The following is a 16,833-nucleotide window of genomic DNA, read 5'->3' as shown; positions in this document are numbered from 1 at the left end:
CTGAAAAACAGATGCAGTGGATGCTGTTTTTCTTTTTTCTTAATTAGCTTCATTGATTAGGACTGATAGGGCCATTATGTTTGACGTGGTACCAGTTAGTTTCGAGAAGCATGTTTGATTGAGTGATATATCATTCTCTGGCTCAGGTCAATTTTGCTTTCGCACCCTTCCATATTTTTCCTTCTTTTGAGTTGATGACTCTCCACCATTATGGCATTGGGATGTTTGGTTATTACCCTCTTCGCCTACTTTCTGTCCATGAGCTTAGTTTCTGGTTTAAGGTAGAGCACCCTGCTGGGGTGGAGCACACTTTTCGGAGTAAATAATAATTTCTGGTTGTAGAGGGGTCTTTAGCCCTGTTAAGCCCTCATTGCTAGAGTAGAGTGACACTCCTACAAGAAGCTGAATTTAGTTTACATTTTGGGTTGGAAGCTGTGAAATGGAGAACTAGGGGTGAAGAGGCTCTCCTTGGAATTGTAGGTCCTGTTTATTAAGCCTCCTCCATGCTGCTCTTTTGACCCCTTTTCTATAAGGGCTAGAGTCCTCAGTAGTGCATGTAGAGTGCATTGGTTTGAGAGATTGTGCAGTGTGTTTCTCCTGGCTGGCCTGCTGGGAATGGGCTTTCTGACCTAATTTGATTAGAGACCCTTGCTCAGACCTTAGGGCGCTCAAATGAAGGGGCACTTAGCAATTGGAGTTTCTTCTCAGTAGGCCACCCTCTGCAGGTATAAGTTTCAGCTCTTTGGTTTAAACTCTTAGTGTTGGGTGCTGTGCCTTTAAAAATAGTGCCTGGCTCCTTGGTAGCAAGAGAGGTGTGGTGCAGCAGCCAAGGCAGCTGACTTCGGAGCACAGGGCTCACGGTTTGATCCCCGGCGGCAGCCCAGCTCAGCACCATGTGACTGGGCAATAGCTCACTGAATCTCCACAACGGCCCCCAGCGCCTTGAGACCCATAAGGGTGATTAGTTCGCCCTTTACAAATACAAATATGGATTAACATTTTAAGGTTGTGGTCTCCAATGAAGCGGCAGTGGTGAAGCAGTACCCCCAGAAAGGAGCAAGGCTGTAAACTGCACTGGGACCTGGCACGGCCGCTCCCACTCCAGTCCTCTGGCGTGGTTGCCCTAGTGGCATCTACACGATGTGGTTGCATCCACCTGGAGACCAGCTGGTGACTGCATTCTGACCTACTGCTGGGGGAAGCTGAAGGGTGTGAGGCGAGTTCGGAGCAGATAGAGGGAGGTCTTTCTGTTGCCCCCTCCGTTGCAGGCTTTAGTGCACCTGTAGGTACAGCAGCGGCTGAGACAGGAAGGTGTAGAGTATAGTGCCATAGAGTGCAGTGGGGTAGAGTAGATTGGTGTACAGTGATTTGGTTTTGAGCAAAGTGGAGCAGAGTGCATTGGTGTGGAGCAGAGTGCACTGGCGTGGAGCAGAGTGGCACAGAGTGATGCAGTGTAGGTTGCAGTGGTTTAGAGTGGAAAATTGTTCAAGTGTAGATATTTTTGTATCCTCACAGGAAATGAGGATGGGAATCATGCTACTCACTGTGTTCACCTAGCAGCTGATAGCAAGGCATTGCATTACACTAGGCTCGCAAAGTCACCTTAATTTTAACAAAGGATTAATTAATTTTTTGGGTTGTCTGTGAAAATATTGCATGGGATATAACCCCCTGCCATAATGTCCTAGCCTAAATAACATGGATTAAGATCTTGAGAAGGTAGTATATATAGGTGAGTAAGTATAGATTAACTATTCTTAGCTCTATATCTACTTACCTTGAATGTATGTGCTGTCAAGCTATATATATATATATATATACATATATATATATATATATATATATATACATATACATATATATATATATATAAGTTGGTTTATGTATAGTAAACCTATGCTTGGCTATATTTAGTTACCTTGTTGATATGTTGCATGGTGTAAAAGGGACATTGTGGGGAGGGAGCAAGCAATGGCCTTTGACCACTCTTTGTTCTCTTGGATGCCAACTGCTGGTACCCACACAAAGGGCAGCTTCCGCTTTGGGAATGATTTCCGTGAGCCCTTGATAGTCTGCAACCCTTCACTGACTTATGACCACAGAAAATTAGTACTTTCCTGTGAAAGTCGTAAGAAGAGGATGCTGCATCATTGAAACCCCTTTTCCTTGGTTTGAATTACATCCATTAAGATTTACAATAACAATACCCAGCTTATTGGGCAGATGAATGAAGATGTAGGATTTGACCTGTCCGGCAAAGCGATGGCATTTTATTCATGGATTGTTAAGAGCAGATCTGGTGACATATGTGGGACCTGGCACTCCGCAGTCAGAGAATGAAACCGGAGTTAAAAAAAAAAAATGTTTTAATCTTGGTCAAAAGTGCAGACGCATGGTGTCTACCACAGGTGTAGAGAAGAATGAACTAGGGATATGAGCCCCTTGGTAGGTGCACATACACCAGCAAAGTTTTTTTCCCGCAAATAGGGCCCCCAAGTGTCCTCACTTTAAAGAAACACGCTGTGCAAACTTCCACACCTGCTCGAGGGGTATTTTAGCTAGTACAGTTTTTTGGTCACTGGGATGGACTGCAGAGGGGGCACGGGGGTGAAGGGATGTTGGGAACCACAATGGCTATCGCCACAGCATGCCTAGGAAGGTTTACTTGATTCTTGGGTGATACCTATGCATTGGGATGTTCAAGGGGGGGAGTGGGGGGCTATATAACTCGCGCTGAAGCAGATGCTTAGGGAAATAACTGTATTTGTTTCTTTTTCTATCCAGGTAAAATAAATACTTTGCACCGAGGCATGATGTCGTCACCAAGGAGGAAAGGACATCCTAGCATCAAAGTGGACTCTTCGTGTCACACCACGACCGCGCAGCTGCCATATATTTCTAATCGGAGAAGGAAATAACAGAGACATCTGTGGTGGCTTCTTCACAGTACTGGTTCTCACAACGAGGAAAAAAGCAGAAGATCCCACTTGTGTATACTGTTCTCAAGCCCTCCGAGAAGTGAGCTTCTCGCATACTTTGTTTAAATTGTGCATCTCATTCTCGGCTTGCCTATTACCTCAGAGCACAGTGCACCTGGAACTTGCATTCTAGTCCCCCAGTGACTTCCTCAGAAGCTGGTTTCAGTCTTGCAGGCAACGAAACGGCAGGAGGAAGTCTCTGGAAGCATCTTTCTATTTTAAAGTGCGCACAGTATTTATTTTCTAGAGATGCACATTTTAATTGAAGTCTTTTTGCAGCTGCGTGTTTTCTACTGTGAGGTGGCTGCTTGCCAGGCATAAACGCCACACTGATTGGCACAACGCAGTCTCACGTTTAAGGATTCCCTGGCTGACCGTTTCGAGTTGTATCGCTCTTCCTTCACCTATTTAGTGGATCTTAAAATAATGTACGTCACAGAAATACATCGGTGCGTTGCTCTATGGTTAATATGGGTGTTGACAAAATGTAAGCCTTCAGTTGTTTTCAACTTTATGCGTGGTATTTAAAAGTAATTTAAAACACGAGAAACATTTCACAGATGTATCCTAAAATGACATTTGAAACCATCATTGCTGACTCCCGAGTCCCATTCACACACAAATCTAATTAGGGCCTTTTGGTTTCATAGTCGCATATGCACAGTAATGCAGGCCTTCATTCTGAGGCCTGTGGTGATTCCAGCATGGCTGATTACAGCCGGGCTCGTGGTATACCTAGTGCCCCAGGGATGCAACGGGCTTGTGCACCCACTTGGTTCGCGCTCTGGGCATTGCGATGTTACAGAAGGGACCGCAAACGCTTGTGATGTCCCTTCTGTGATTCAGAGCACTGGCCCCCGGTGTGTAACAACTGCACAGACCTGAGGGTTTTCACCTGCATACATTTTCCCAGGTTAAATCTGGCAAACATTTGTGCAGGGGGGAAAGTGGAATACACTCCGAGGAAAGGAAAATGTACAATATTTATTGCTGCATTATGCTTCAGTCTTAGCTGCAGAATTCAAAATAGGGAGGTAACACCATACCCGCATATACGAAACCCTGCAATGCTGCATTTGCCAAGGCGATACAACCTTCCAGTAGTATCCCAAAATTCGGAATGAGGACCAAAATGCCCATTCTCAAAATTTTAAACGTGAATGCAGCAACTGGTGTGGGAGCAAAACACAGGTGGAAACCGCTAGCGTTATTTTGGGCTTTTAAATATACCTAGTTTAAAATTGTACTGCCCTTGTTAAAAATAAAGTTGAAAGTGTCTTATTCACTGCGTAGAACATTATCACCCTGGTGTGACAAAGATAGCAGTTTCATTATATTCAGTTGTGCTTCTTTGTTTTTAACTAAAGTCAATACTTTACAAACTCGCAGCAGAGAAGTGCGGAAACCCCTGCAGTTATAATGTATAAAAATCGTGATGTTCTGATACATGTAGGGTGTATAAAAGCAATAATAGGCTAGAACGAATACCAACATAACTTTTAAGATTGGACCAGCCTTTCAAATTTCTGTTGGAGCATGCTTGCCATACAGTGGTTGCTCACCCTAGTTAGAATGCCAACTTGCTACACTATAATAGTTTTTTTTTCTATTTCCCGGAAGTCTTTGAGAGCAGAGCCATTTGCACAATAATCCAGTTTTATAAGGAAATGGCCATAGTGGGTCTTATTTTGGCCACTATTCATACACTTAAATTGGGTGGCCAGAAATATACTACTAGATTTTAGGTGTCCTCTCATCACCACCCCGTGGGTTCCTGCTCCTACTGCAGAATTGGAAACTACTTCTCGTGTTGTTCAGTTCAGAGATTTAAATGGTAGACTCCTCACGTGGCGACAATATGTACATGCACACGCTTTCTTCCCTTGCAAATGGCGCAGGGTTGTCAGTGGAGAAAAAAACCCATAGTGCGTCATAAAAATAGACAGTGTTTGTGCAGTGTGTGTGTGTGTACATTTCTTGGGATGCCCAGATCAGTGTAAAATACATGTGCACTCTGATTACACTGTTTTGTGAAAGGTAATTTTTATACATTCTGTTGCAGAAATATAAAATTGCACGTACATATTGATTTTGGGTGTTGTGAACAAAACGCAAAAACAACAGTTGATGGACAGAATGCAGAAAATGTCATACATTCACCCCAGTACAGAGATCTGGGCCTAAATCCATTGTTTTTTTGCTCACCATGCAATTCCAGTTTGAACCCAGCCATATGCAAATCAGTCTTGACCCTGTGCCCCATGAGAACAGTCCAGCCCGAACTGCCAAGCCAGGCCCTCCCTGGACTGGAAACAAATCCTAGGACCGGTTTCGGGCTTTCAGCCCTCATCAGCCAGGATAGCTTGATTCCAGTGGCATGGAGTGCACGAGACACACGTCTGAGCATACCCGTCCCACTTGGGGTGACAAATGAAAAAACAACATTCCGTCCATCATCTTGTGTGTTTTTGCTGTTCGCCCTATGTGGGAAAGGTATGCCCAGACGTGGGTCCCGTGCTCACTATGCCACTGGAGTCAAGCTATCCTGGCTGATGACGGCTGATAGCCAGAAAGCGGTTCTAGGATGCTTGATTCTGGTCCAGGGAAGACATGGCTTGGCAGTTCGGGCTGGACTGTTCCCATGAGGCACAGGGTCAAGACTGATTTGCATATGGCCATGTCTGAACTGGGGTGGCGTGGTGAGCAAAATAACGATGGATTAAACCCAGATCTGTGACTGGGGGTGAATGTTTTACCAATGTGCAACAGTCCGTCCATCACCTTGTGTGTTTTGCTGTTCTGAACAAAACGCCAATTTGCAAACCCATGCTGTGTATTTCAATACGAGCAAATTATGTAATCTTTACACCTAGTACAAATGTAAGAATCTTCTCTTTTTCTGTTCTTGACTTAAGGGTTTTCAATTTTCCTGATGGTAGCCCCGATTTACAAATATGAACACCACATGGCCAAGCATGCCCGATTATGCCCTATGAAATGAGCAGGTTGGAAAATAACAGTCTTGCTGGCGAGACTTCAAGGATGAGAATATCTGTGAGAGGGACAATGCACAGCCAATTCGAAATACATTAAAATACAAGAAGTCCTTCTACCTTGTGAGATCGTGCCTGGACCAGCAAGACTCAACGTTTTATCTACTCATGGAACTGGAGGTTGTAATAAATAAACACAGCCCTTCATCTTCCGGAAAATGGACATGATGCAACAAAGAAGATATATTTCAGGCAGGTTCAGCTCTGGCAGTGCTTGTTTTAGATTGCATTTCCTTTTCACAACTGTGGAGACACAATTGTAACTAGCTGTTAGCATCTAATTAACTCAGCTCACCAATAAAGAAGAACATACATTAGCTCTTAAAAAGCTGGGGTTGATGTGGCAGAACCGAGCTCTGAACCCATGCTGTATCTGTCTATATCCCATTACGCGTTTCGGCTGTTTAGCTGCCTTGCTCACGTACATGGCATTTTGGTGTTGTACTCTTTTTAGCATTCTGTGCAAAGTAACAGTAACCGAAACAGGACTACACCCAGGTACAGATGTGGGTGCCATCTTGTAGTGGAGAACAGTACAACAAAGGCATATCTCAAGTGCGTATAGGATAGGTTTTAAAACCTCAACAATACTGTGAATTTGTACATCATAATCTTTGCTGGCTGAATCTGACATACTGACACAAGGGTAATATTGGGTGCCCAGTAATCATAAAGTCTAGCCACAGTGGGCACATTATGGAGATGTGTTATACCCTAGTGCATCACGTCTACAGGCTACCCAGAACTGTCCAATGTGAAATATTGCCGGTTGGTCAAATAAGAAAAGCCAGGGTAGTAAAACATAGTCAATCCCCAACTGGCACAGTGTAAACAAACCTTCCTCCTTCCTATATGTTGTTTGTTGGTAACAATAGTCATACATGTTGCCCTAATAAAACATGGTGGGCTAAGTAAAACAATAATCAAACCCCCAGTTGGTCATGTTTGTCCCACTTGGGGATCAAAACACAAAAGTAATCTATACCCAATTGATGGTATTCAACAAAAAACCTCTGCGTCCTGATAGAATTACATTTCTTATTTGAATATTTGTGACTTCCACTCAATAATTTGGCAATAACTTGTACGCAGCTATAAGCATCACCTTTTGTTATAGCCTGAAATTTGACTTTTTTCAAACCCGGGTGGATTTATATCAGCTGGTAAGGAAATTGAAATTAAAATGGGCATTCACCTTAAGGAAAGACATGTGAACAGATACTAATACCATCCTCTATCTAGGAGAAGAGACGAATCAGAATATTGGGGATATTGACATGCTCTTGCTCCTTTATGAATTGGAGCAGGGGGTGGGTATAGAATCCAATAAAGAATAGGAATTTTTTAGCAACTTGGGACAATTTATGACAGATGTTTCATGATTAATTTTAAACCCAAATCACATTATATGCACAATCTCCCTACACAGCTATTGACACTTTTTGTGAAAGTACTTACGGAGAACATAAGGAACTCAGAAGGACTAAGTTTAAAGAGAAGGACAGTCTATCTGAGCCATAGGAAGTTATTGGAAAATTTAGCACATTGCAATGATGTAGTGATATGGCCTGCTGACAAAGGTGGCAGTATGGCGCTACCTACCCAGCAGGCATAAAGGCGTGGGGAGAATATCACCCTGATAGCCTGTTCTTTTTCTCTGCAACTGCGGTTCGTTTCCTTGTCGGTCAGAGGTGAGTGTTTTTTTGTGTTATTTTCTGCACTCTTACCGGACTTGCTCTAGCAGTGCTTGACTGTTATTGCGTTGAGGTCCACACTGCCCGGCTCCAGCGGGCACGGGTCCTTCTCTTGTGGGTGCGGCGCACAGCGTACACTTTCTATACTCTCTCCCTCCTCCCTCCCTGTGTTGTCTTGTAACCTCGGCGGGGACGCACCCTTTCTTCAGAGGCGCCGAGCGTCCTCTCGGGTGTCACTTCTCTCCCCAGGGTGCCGCGTGCCCCACTACATTGGTTTATGGGGCGGTCCTGCTTCCTGCCTCTTTTGGCTCTCGCAGGTTTGCAAGAGTTAGGTTGCCATAGATACAGGTGGGTTGCAGGGAGCGGCCTCACTGTGTTTCTTTGTGCTGCCCATGGAGTTCTCATTGAATGGTGCTGCGGGGGTGCCGACTTTAGCTGTGCTCTGCTTGCTTATTAACAAGGCTAGTAAGGCCACGTTTCTGGACAGAAAAGCAGGGTAGCCTCCTGCTAAAGTGCCAACACCCTGTGCTGGATCTAGATGGACCTGAGGAAGAGGAGGGGCAGCGTGGTCGCTTTGTTCAGGGAGCTGAGCTCTCTGGTCTGTTTGATCATGCATGGGACAATTTGGGATTGCCTGCGCCTGTGGAACAGGTGGGTGAGGATGATTTCTTTACCCAATATCAACGACCTGACCTGGGCTCTTTGCTCTTGCACAGTGTAGTTTACAAGGTGATGGCCCATGAATGGAAGGAAGTTGACAAGACTGCTTTCCCACGTTTTCTGGCCAAACGCTATGCATTTGGAGACATGTTCGTAGGAGTACCCTCAATCTGTTAAGGTGGACAATCTGATGGCTGGTCTCTCTTCTCAGGGCATGGTGCTTTCGGATGATGCCCTTCCTTCCGACCCAGTGGATAGGAAAGTGGAATGGGCTGTTTAGAGATCTTATGCCACCTCCAATTTTTCCATCAGGGCCACCATCTATACCAATAACATGTCGTTTGGACTATGGGAATGTTCTGTATCTAGGAGCCAACATCAAGTGTGTTCAGAGACTCCAGCACATTCAGAATGCGGCTGCATGGCTCGTCTTTTTACTCCCGAAGAGAGCCTCATCCAGTAAGGCTCTCGCTTCGCTGCACTGGCTTCCGATGAAGAAACATGTTCTGTTTAAAGCTATCAGTCATCATATTCTGCAGAAGAAGGGCCCCTCCTATCTACATGATCTCCTTATCCTGTATGCTCCCACGTAAGGTTTAAGATCTAGCGGAACGGGTCAGGTACCCATACCAATCATCGGAAGAGCCAGGATGGTTGGCCGCTCTTTTAGTTTCCTAGCGGCCTCTTACTGGAACAAGCTCCCAATGGGGCTCCGGCTGGAATCATCCAAGACGATCTTCCGGAAAAAGCTCAAGACGTGGCTTTTTCCAGTTGATAATTCCATTGTCTGATTTTTTTATTGTTACGTTCTGCCTGGCACTGGATCTTGTCGCAGCGCGGGGACGCACTAGCTAGTGCAACCAGGCGCTCTATAAACATAATTTGATTAATTGATTGATAACCTGCGTTCTGCTGCAGCAGCATCGGGGGCTTCAGTTTCGGCACGTCCTCCTCTCTTGATGCTGACATGGAGGGCTGATGCCTCCCAGAAATTTTCCTCATGAAATTGGCTTTTGATGGTTTGAAGGGGTTTGGTCCCCACCTTGAGGAGATGGTGAAGCAGCTGGCTGAAAATTGGATGCCCTGTGGCTCCCGTTCGCACTCCCTCCAGGGGTTGTGGTTATGGTTATCGCAGCACTTTTGCTTTTCCTCAGGCTAGGGGTGCAGGCCAGCCCTTTTGCGGCAGGGGTCGTGGCTGGGGGGCCCCTGGAGGTGGCAAGTCCTGGTCCTAGTCTGCTGCTGCCTCGTCAGCTCTCTCTTCAATGCAGTGACTATCGGCCTCTTCAGTTGGTGGTCATCTTCGCTTCTTTTGTCACCAGTGGGAGAGTGTTTCGGATGCTTGGGCGGTTTGGCCAGTGACTACCAGTCAGGGTTTTTCTCCCACCCAGGTGTTCAAGGAGACTCCTCTGCCCCGTAATCCTGTGAAGGGGGCGGCCTTTTTGGAGGGTGTTCTGCTTCTTTTGGAGAAGGCAGCGGTAATCGTAGTTCCACCTCTGGAGCGGTGGCTGGGAAATTATTCCATCCCTTTTCTGGTGCGGAAGAAGCACACCGCAGACCTCTGCCTCGTGTTGGACCTGAAGGGGGTAAATCAGCACATTCTTCATTACCGCTTCAAGATGGTGACCCTGCAGTTGATCCTACAGCTGGTCCATCGGGGGCTTCCTCACCTCCAACAACCTGATGGACGCCAACATGCATGTTGCCATTCATCTGGCGGATCAGACGTTTCTGCGCTTTGCAGTGGGCTCGCGGCACTTCCAGTTGCTTCCTTGTCTATCCATACCTTGATGACTGTCTGATTGTCTCTCCTTCTGTTTCTCAGGTCGTGGAATTCAGCTATCTGAAATGTGAATTTCCATGCTTCCCAGTGCTATACTTATTACCTAAGGTGCACAAAGACAGCAAAAATCCACCTTGGAGACCCATTTTTTCTCCCAGGGGTGAACGGACCCCTGGAGAACGCTTAGGAATATGTGGGTCACTTTTTGAGAAAGTGCCATGGTGTTACCTTCTTAGACAAGACAACAAACATTTCCTTACCAGAATTAAAGGTACCATTTGGGAGAGTGCCTACCTTCTTATGATCCTCGATGAATGTGCAGTGTACACCAGTACTACCTGTAACCATACTATACAAGTGTGTAAGTATTTTCTGAGAGCTAGGCTACTACATTAATTGTCACACACTATGCCGATGGAAATGATTACATTTTGTCTTAAAAAAAATATCTTCCTTTTTGATAGGAGGAACTGCGATGCACACTTGTTTCGCCCCCAGTTTTGTCAATCTCTTTATGGAGTGGTGGGAGAAAGAGGTGTCCATGGACCAGGGACTATTGAAGAGATTAAACATCATTGTATGATTTATGTTATTTGATGATATCTTTTCATGATATCTTGATTATGTGGCAGGGAACGATTGAATTGGCTACAGATTTTGTAAACCAACTTCGATATAATGTCCTGAATTTAGATTTTACTTTTGAAGTAAGCAGTAACAAAATAGTTTCCTGGATGTGTTGGTGGAAGTACAGGGTGACACAGTAAAACTCATCTTGTACCTGAAACCAACAGTAGGCAATAACTTGCTGCATGCTCTCAGGAGTCACTCAGAACCCTTGAAATGGAGTATTAAATATGACGAATGGCTTAGGGCAAAATGCAACAGTAACACAGAGGTTAATTGGCTGAAAGAACAAGAAAGCATGCTTCCTAAATTTAGGGAAAACAATTACTGTGAGTGGATTCTAAACAAGGCAGTTCAGAGAGAGAAGGACAATAGTGAAGCAATATTATACAACATAGATGAGGACTAAATGAAAGAGGATGAAAATGGGACCATCGTCATTACCACATACAATAGACAATCAATTAAACTGGGTCTGATTATGAAAAAGAATTGAATTATACTGAAATTTGATAACATAGTGGACACAATCATTAATGACAGACCTGGGATCACAGACTAGAAAAGCAGTTCTCCAAGGGACATATAAGTTTACAGGGATAGAGTGTGAAACAAGAGTGCCGCCTTTTAATGAATTCATGGGATTTTTTCCCTGTGGCAAATATAAGGCTTGCAAATATAGTAAAATCACTAAACCGTACCCTTTCCCGTATAGTAACAGCTAAAAGGAAATATCCCAATTCATCACATGCAGCTCCAATTATGTGGTGTCTGTATTAGTCTACCTGTGTGGGAGGAGATATATTGGTCATACCATTCTTCCTACTACAAAGACGATTTTGGAGCACATGGCGGCGATCGATAATAATGACAACCACTACCCTTTAGCTAGACATTTTTCGAACACGCATTTTGGAAATAGAAATTTGTTGCGATACTATGCCATTGAAGAGGTGAAATTCAGTAAGCGAGGTGGCAACAGAGTCCTCCTACTCAGGGGGAAAGAGTCATAGACTTGGAGACTAGACACCCCATGGGTTTACATACAGAGGAGCAGCTGACAGTCCATTTGGGGAAATAGGGACATATTATATTGGAATGTTCTATATTGTGTTTGTACACCAGTGAACATGTAGGTTTGTAATCTATTTTTGTTCTTTCACACAGGTAAAGACTCGAACCAGCGATGGAGATCGTTGCATGAGATGTAGTCTAACTGTTCACGGTTACAGAACTCTACCCTGTCTTCTCTGGGACACGGGGCCCTGAGTAGAAATCACCCATATTTAGATAAGACATTTTATTCCATCAAGATTCTGAGGGTTTGTGTTGCAAGCCATCAATTGGGTGTAACTTACTTTAACGTTTTTACCAATGGGCAGTTAACATTGTGTAGGACTGTTGTAACCAACACACATCAACATATAGGAGGGAGGACACTTCGTTCACACGGTGCCCATCTGGGCTTGACTAGGTTTTAATTCACCTACCTAGGTTTTCTTATGAGACCATTCAGCAATATTTTGCATTAGATAGTTCTGGGTATCAGTGTACCAGTATCAGGAAGTTGGGATACACTAGGGTCCAACACTTCTCCAATAGGTTTTACAAATGCTAGACTTTATCATTAATGGGCAACCAATGCGACCCTTGTGTCAGTCTGTCAGACTCAGCCACCAAAGATTGCACTGTACAGATCCACAATATTTGTGATGTTTATAACATGTCATATACACATTTGAATGTTTTACATATACCTTTGTTATACAGTTATCCACTTCAAGATGGCACCTATATCTGCTCACAGGTGTAGCCCTGATTCGATTTCAAATTTTATTTTTTTGCACAAATATTAGGGGTGTAACATTATAATGCAATGCAAGTGAGCAAGGCTAAACGAAAGCCAAAACGCATTGCCAGTTAGAACGCATGAATTGTACATAAAATGTTCTTTGATCGAACATCTGGTGTGGGCGGAGCGCGTACATTTAAGGATTGTAATTTTCAGAGATGTGACAGCCAGCGAGCTCCTCCTGGAAACGCGCTACACCCCCGCAGGGCTAGAAGGCATTTAGGAGTATCTGTACACCGAGCTATACATACATATTTGGCCAAACGTTCAAGAACAGGGAGCTAATGTTTCACATAAATGGTTATCAAAGTGGATTTTTTTGTCAAAGCTTTACCATCTCTTAACATATTTTATATTGTAATTGGTTGGCTTGGTTTCCATATAATGAGACTTTTAACACACACACAGATGGAATTACACTAACTCTGCTTTGCATATATTTATGTATTGTCCTTCGGATTAAGCATATTTTTATTTATTCAATTTGTATTGAAGGAGCCCTGACGTGTAAACCATCTGCCTCATGACTTTTGTAAATAACAAATGTACATATGCTATAGGTCAATGTGTATGTAGTAAGACTAAATCAATTTTCAATAAAATAATTTATACTGTTGACTGTGTATTCTTTAAACCGTCAATAGCAGTGATACATGCATAGTTATATTTGCATATGTTTAATCTCAAGTGTAGTAGTGTGTATAGTTTTCAAGTGAGTTTACTTACATGTCGAGGACTTCACCCCTTTGGGCGACCAACAATGTTGCAATGGAGGCAGGCACTAGAAAGCTTTATACCTAGAAAATCATTGTTTACTGTGGGAAATGGTGTTGTGAGGGTGTTTGAATTTCACCTCTCAGTACTTCTCAAGGTGTCTAAATAAAGCCATTTTCTGCTATAACAAATTAAGATACTCCTGAACATCCGCAGAGCTTACCAGTCTCCTGAAGAATGACCGCTTGACAGCTATAACCTAATCGCATGACCCGGGTGTTCCAGCAGAAAGGGACCCACATGGTTTGTGCTCTGACCCTGGAAGTGTATAAAAAGGGGAGGGGCCTCATGGTTAACCCTCCTCTTACTCAGCAGTCACAGAGCACTGGTCAGTGAGCAAGGAAATTGCCAGTGTAGTAGAAGTTCACAGCTCTTGGAGGGTGAAACAACAATGGCCTGGAAGCTGCTAATCTTGTGTTCAGCAATCCAGTAAAATGATACCTCGATCCTCACTATTCAAATATTGATGTAGCTTATACGTTCTTTTCTTCTGCTTATTGTTCTCACTCAGCCTATGCCACAATGCTCTGATTGCAGGCTATGTATGAGTTGCATTGAACATTTTTCAACAACTGAACTGCGATCTTACTGTGTCATTTGTCTGAGGAACAAGTATATGATGCACAAACTGGTTGTGTGTAAGAATTAGGTCACACCTTCTCCAAGGGAGCTAGTCTCGTGTATTTGGTGGTCTTTGGGTAGAACTCTCCCAGCAAAGCTTCTCTTCCATACATTTGGTCCCTGTGCCGCCCTCTCCTCCTCCTCCGTACAGTTGTCTTGTTATGCGGCCTGTGGCTGTTGCTCCCCCACCTCCCCGGCTGCCAACAGTTGCTTGAAGTCACTGTTGAACAGCTTTTGTATTGGCTCTGTTAATGTCTCTTGTGTTATATCTCCTGGTCTGCAGGTGTGTTCCCATTTATTGTTCTTCTGAGCTCATTTGCTGCTTTTGGGCAATTGCTTACCCAGATAGGTGGCTTGGTTTACACTGATACTGACCTACAATGGCAATATTCAGTACATGCTGGGTAGGAGAAGTTTAGAACATCTTGGCGATGACGATTAGCCAGTACGAACTGTTTTTTTTAATTAGATGTTTGTATTATTCTATTTTCACTTTTTGTGTCCCTTTTATTTATTTTTTACTTGTTTGGTTATGTGGGGCTATTGTTGCAATTGAAGAAGACTTTGCCATGTCACCTTTATTCGGGGTGTGGTTCTTTTTTTCTTCTATGCCCTTGACAAACTATGGTTGTTTTCAGGTTTTACTTTTCACCAATTTCATGAAATATTTCACCCAATGTCAGCCTGCATTATCGTGTTGTCTATTGATACAGTGGATTACAGAGAACACATAAAAGTAGGTACTGACTGTAGGAAAAAGTGCCCCTTTGTGTATAGTCACACCCCACTTTTTTGCTCTGCATGCTGATTATGATTCTGCTGCCTAGACCCCAGTGCCTGAGTTCTCTCCCAAAACTGTTATGCTTGACTCGATAATGGCAAACTGTTAAAGACGTAACTCCCTTATAAGTCCTCAGTATATAGTACCAGGGGTTCCCAGGAAATAGGTGGTAAAAGATTCCCTAGGGCTGCAGCACGGTTTTGTGCCACCCTGGGCGACTGAGGCAAACTACTGACAGCAGACCTGCCTTTGCAGACTGCAGGGACAGTGTAAACTGCTTGAACTCGACTGCCCTCACCATGTGTGGCACAGTTAAAGGCACTGCCTATAATATGTGCCAGACACACCTAAGGTAGACCTCTTCAGCCCAGGACAGGAGGCAGGGAGCATTTTATTAAAGGTATGGACATATTAGTGCAAGTCTATTAGGCCCTGTAGTAGAGTTCCCCATTAGAAACTACTATAAGTGTTTGTGGTGCATAGGATAACATGAGCTGCCAACTGGGCACTCTCGAGATTGGCAGCTCCATCATGATACCACTAAAATGTCAAGTTTGGTATCAATGTTCCCTCTCACCCCAAGACACAATTCTTGTGCCCTGGGTGATGTGGCATGCACCCAGGTGTCAAAATTAGAGGTTATCCATCTGGTCACACCTTCACTGTGCTCTGCTGGATATAAATGACAAAATGTGTTTGTGATGGCCCATTACACTGCGGCTCTTTTTCTGCTTAAAACAAAGCACTTTTATCAGCATAATGCTTTTTTTGGCCACAGCCTGGCATCTGGGATCACTTGAGGCTCACCTAGGGTGCCACCACCCAAGTTTGAAGACCCCTGATGTAATGTAATGTGGTTTTACTGTGGGTTACTATTGGTGTTTGATCTTATCACAAAATTATCTTTCTTCCTTGGCATCTCCAGGGTCTCTTTCCTATGTCTTTTGTTCCTGCCAGGCTGTCCGATTTGACCTGGTCCCTTCTCTGTAGGGAGGAGGAGTGCCTGGTGGTAGTGTTCTGCCAAGTTGATAACTTTTTATGTGGCTTGCTTTATTGATGTTCGATTACTCGTTTCCCTTCAGATTTTCAGCACCGTGTTCTCTTTCACGGTCCTGTGGTGATCACCAAATGCGGACTGTTATAAACATGACATGACTGATTTGGCTCTCTGTTCTGTACTGGTCACCTCCATTGCTGCCTGCCTCATCGGCGGGCTGGGCAGTTCTATTGGTGTCTGCCTCATGAGCTTTGATGGTGTGTGTCTCTTGTGATTATCCGGGCTTCTCTCTGGGCTCCCGAAATCTTCGTTATCTTTTGTCTGTCTTCAGGTTCTAGGTTTAAGCACAGCTTTTGAGTCTGATGTGCTGGGCTCCGCTGCTGTGATGCCTGTTTTTATTTACCCTGTTGTTCTTTGCTTGTGCAATATCACTTCTGTAGAATGTGTTTTGCATCAATACCCATTAAAAAAACGTATAAACAATTTTACTTTTTTTCTGAAACATAAAAAAATGGAACAATTTCCACCATTTAGTGCCCTTATATCACAAAGCATATTAGTCACACTGACCAGTCTAGCTCATGATAAACCCACAATTTGCCCCCACATCTTCCCATGTTTCTGCGGGCAGTCATGAGCTGTATAAATAGGCCTTTCCTGCTGGGTGTACCTTTCCACTCCCGCATGCCACTCAGCCATTGTTGGAGGGTTCATCGAGTTCCAATTCCGGGTCATGTTTCGTCTCGTGACCCATATAAATGTACCTTCCAGTCTCAGGCCCCCACCCGAAGATCTTGAAGCAGCCCCAGTAGGGCAATTCTAATCAATGCTCTTCTCACTGCTTGTATCCTAAGATTTGTAAACTCAAAAAGTTAAATAAAAATAAAAAAAACAGTACCTGAATTATTTAATGGATCAGCAGTACGTCGCAAATGAAAAAGCAAGGGAAACTGTCAATCCAGTCCCCTGGGAGTGAAGAAACTAGGGAGCTGCGAGGGAACAAACAATCAGAAGCA

The 16,833-nt window shown here is 44.0% G+C and overlaps 1 protein-coding gene across 5 annotated transcripts in view; it reads left to right on the top strand.

Moving 5' to 3' along the window:
* The window catches only part of CHST7 (carbohydrate sulfotransferase 7), an 83,463-nt gene extending 70,203 nt beyond the window's left edge, over positions 1–13,260 (top strand). Inside the window, exons 2-3 of one of the 5 annotated variants that reach the window (XM_078658228.1) lie at positions 2,785–3,018; positions 11,960–13,260. The gene's annotated coding sequence lies outside the window, so the exon portion shown is untranslated. Of the gene's footprint in view, positions 1–2,784 lie in introns of all 5 variants that reach the window. The other 4 variants (XM_078658227.1, XM_078658226.1, XM_078658225.1 and 1 more) reach the window with 4 other exon arrangements.
* Positions 13,261–16,833: the final 3,573 nt, after the last annotated feature.

Source organism: Lissotriton helveticus, chromosome 8 (assembly GCF_964261635.1).
Source record: "Lissotriton helveticus chromosome 8, aLisHel1.1, whole genome shotgun sequence".
NCBI lineage: Eukaryota > Metazoa > Chordata > Amphibia > Caudata > Salamandridae > Lissotriton > Lissotriton helveticus.
Note: the sequence above shows the minus strand (reverse complement) of the source record. Positions and strands in the feature narration are given on the sequence as shown.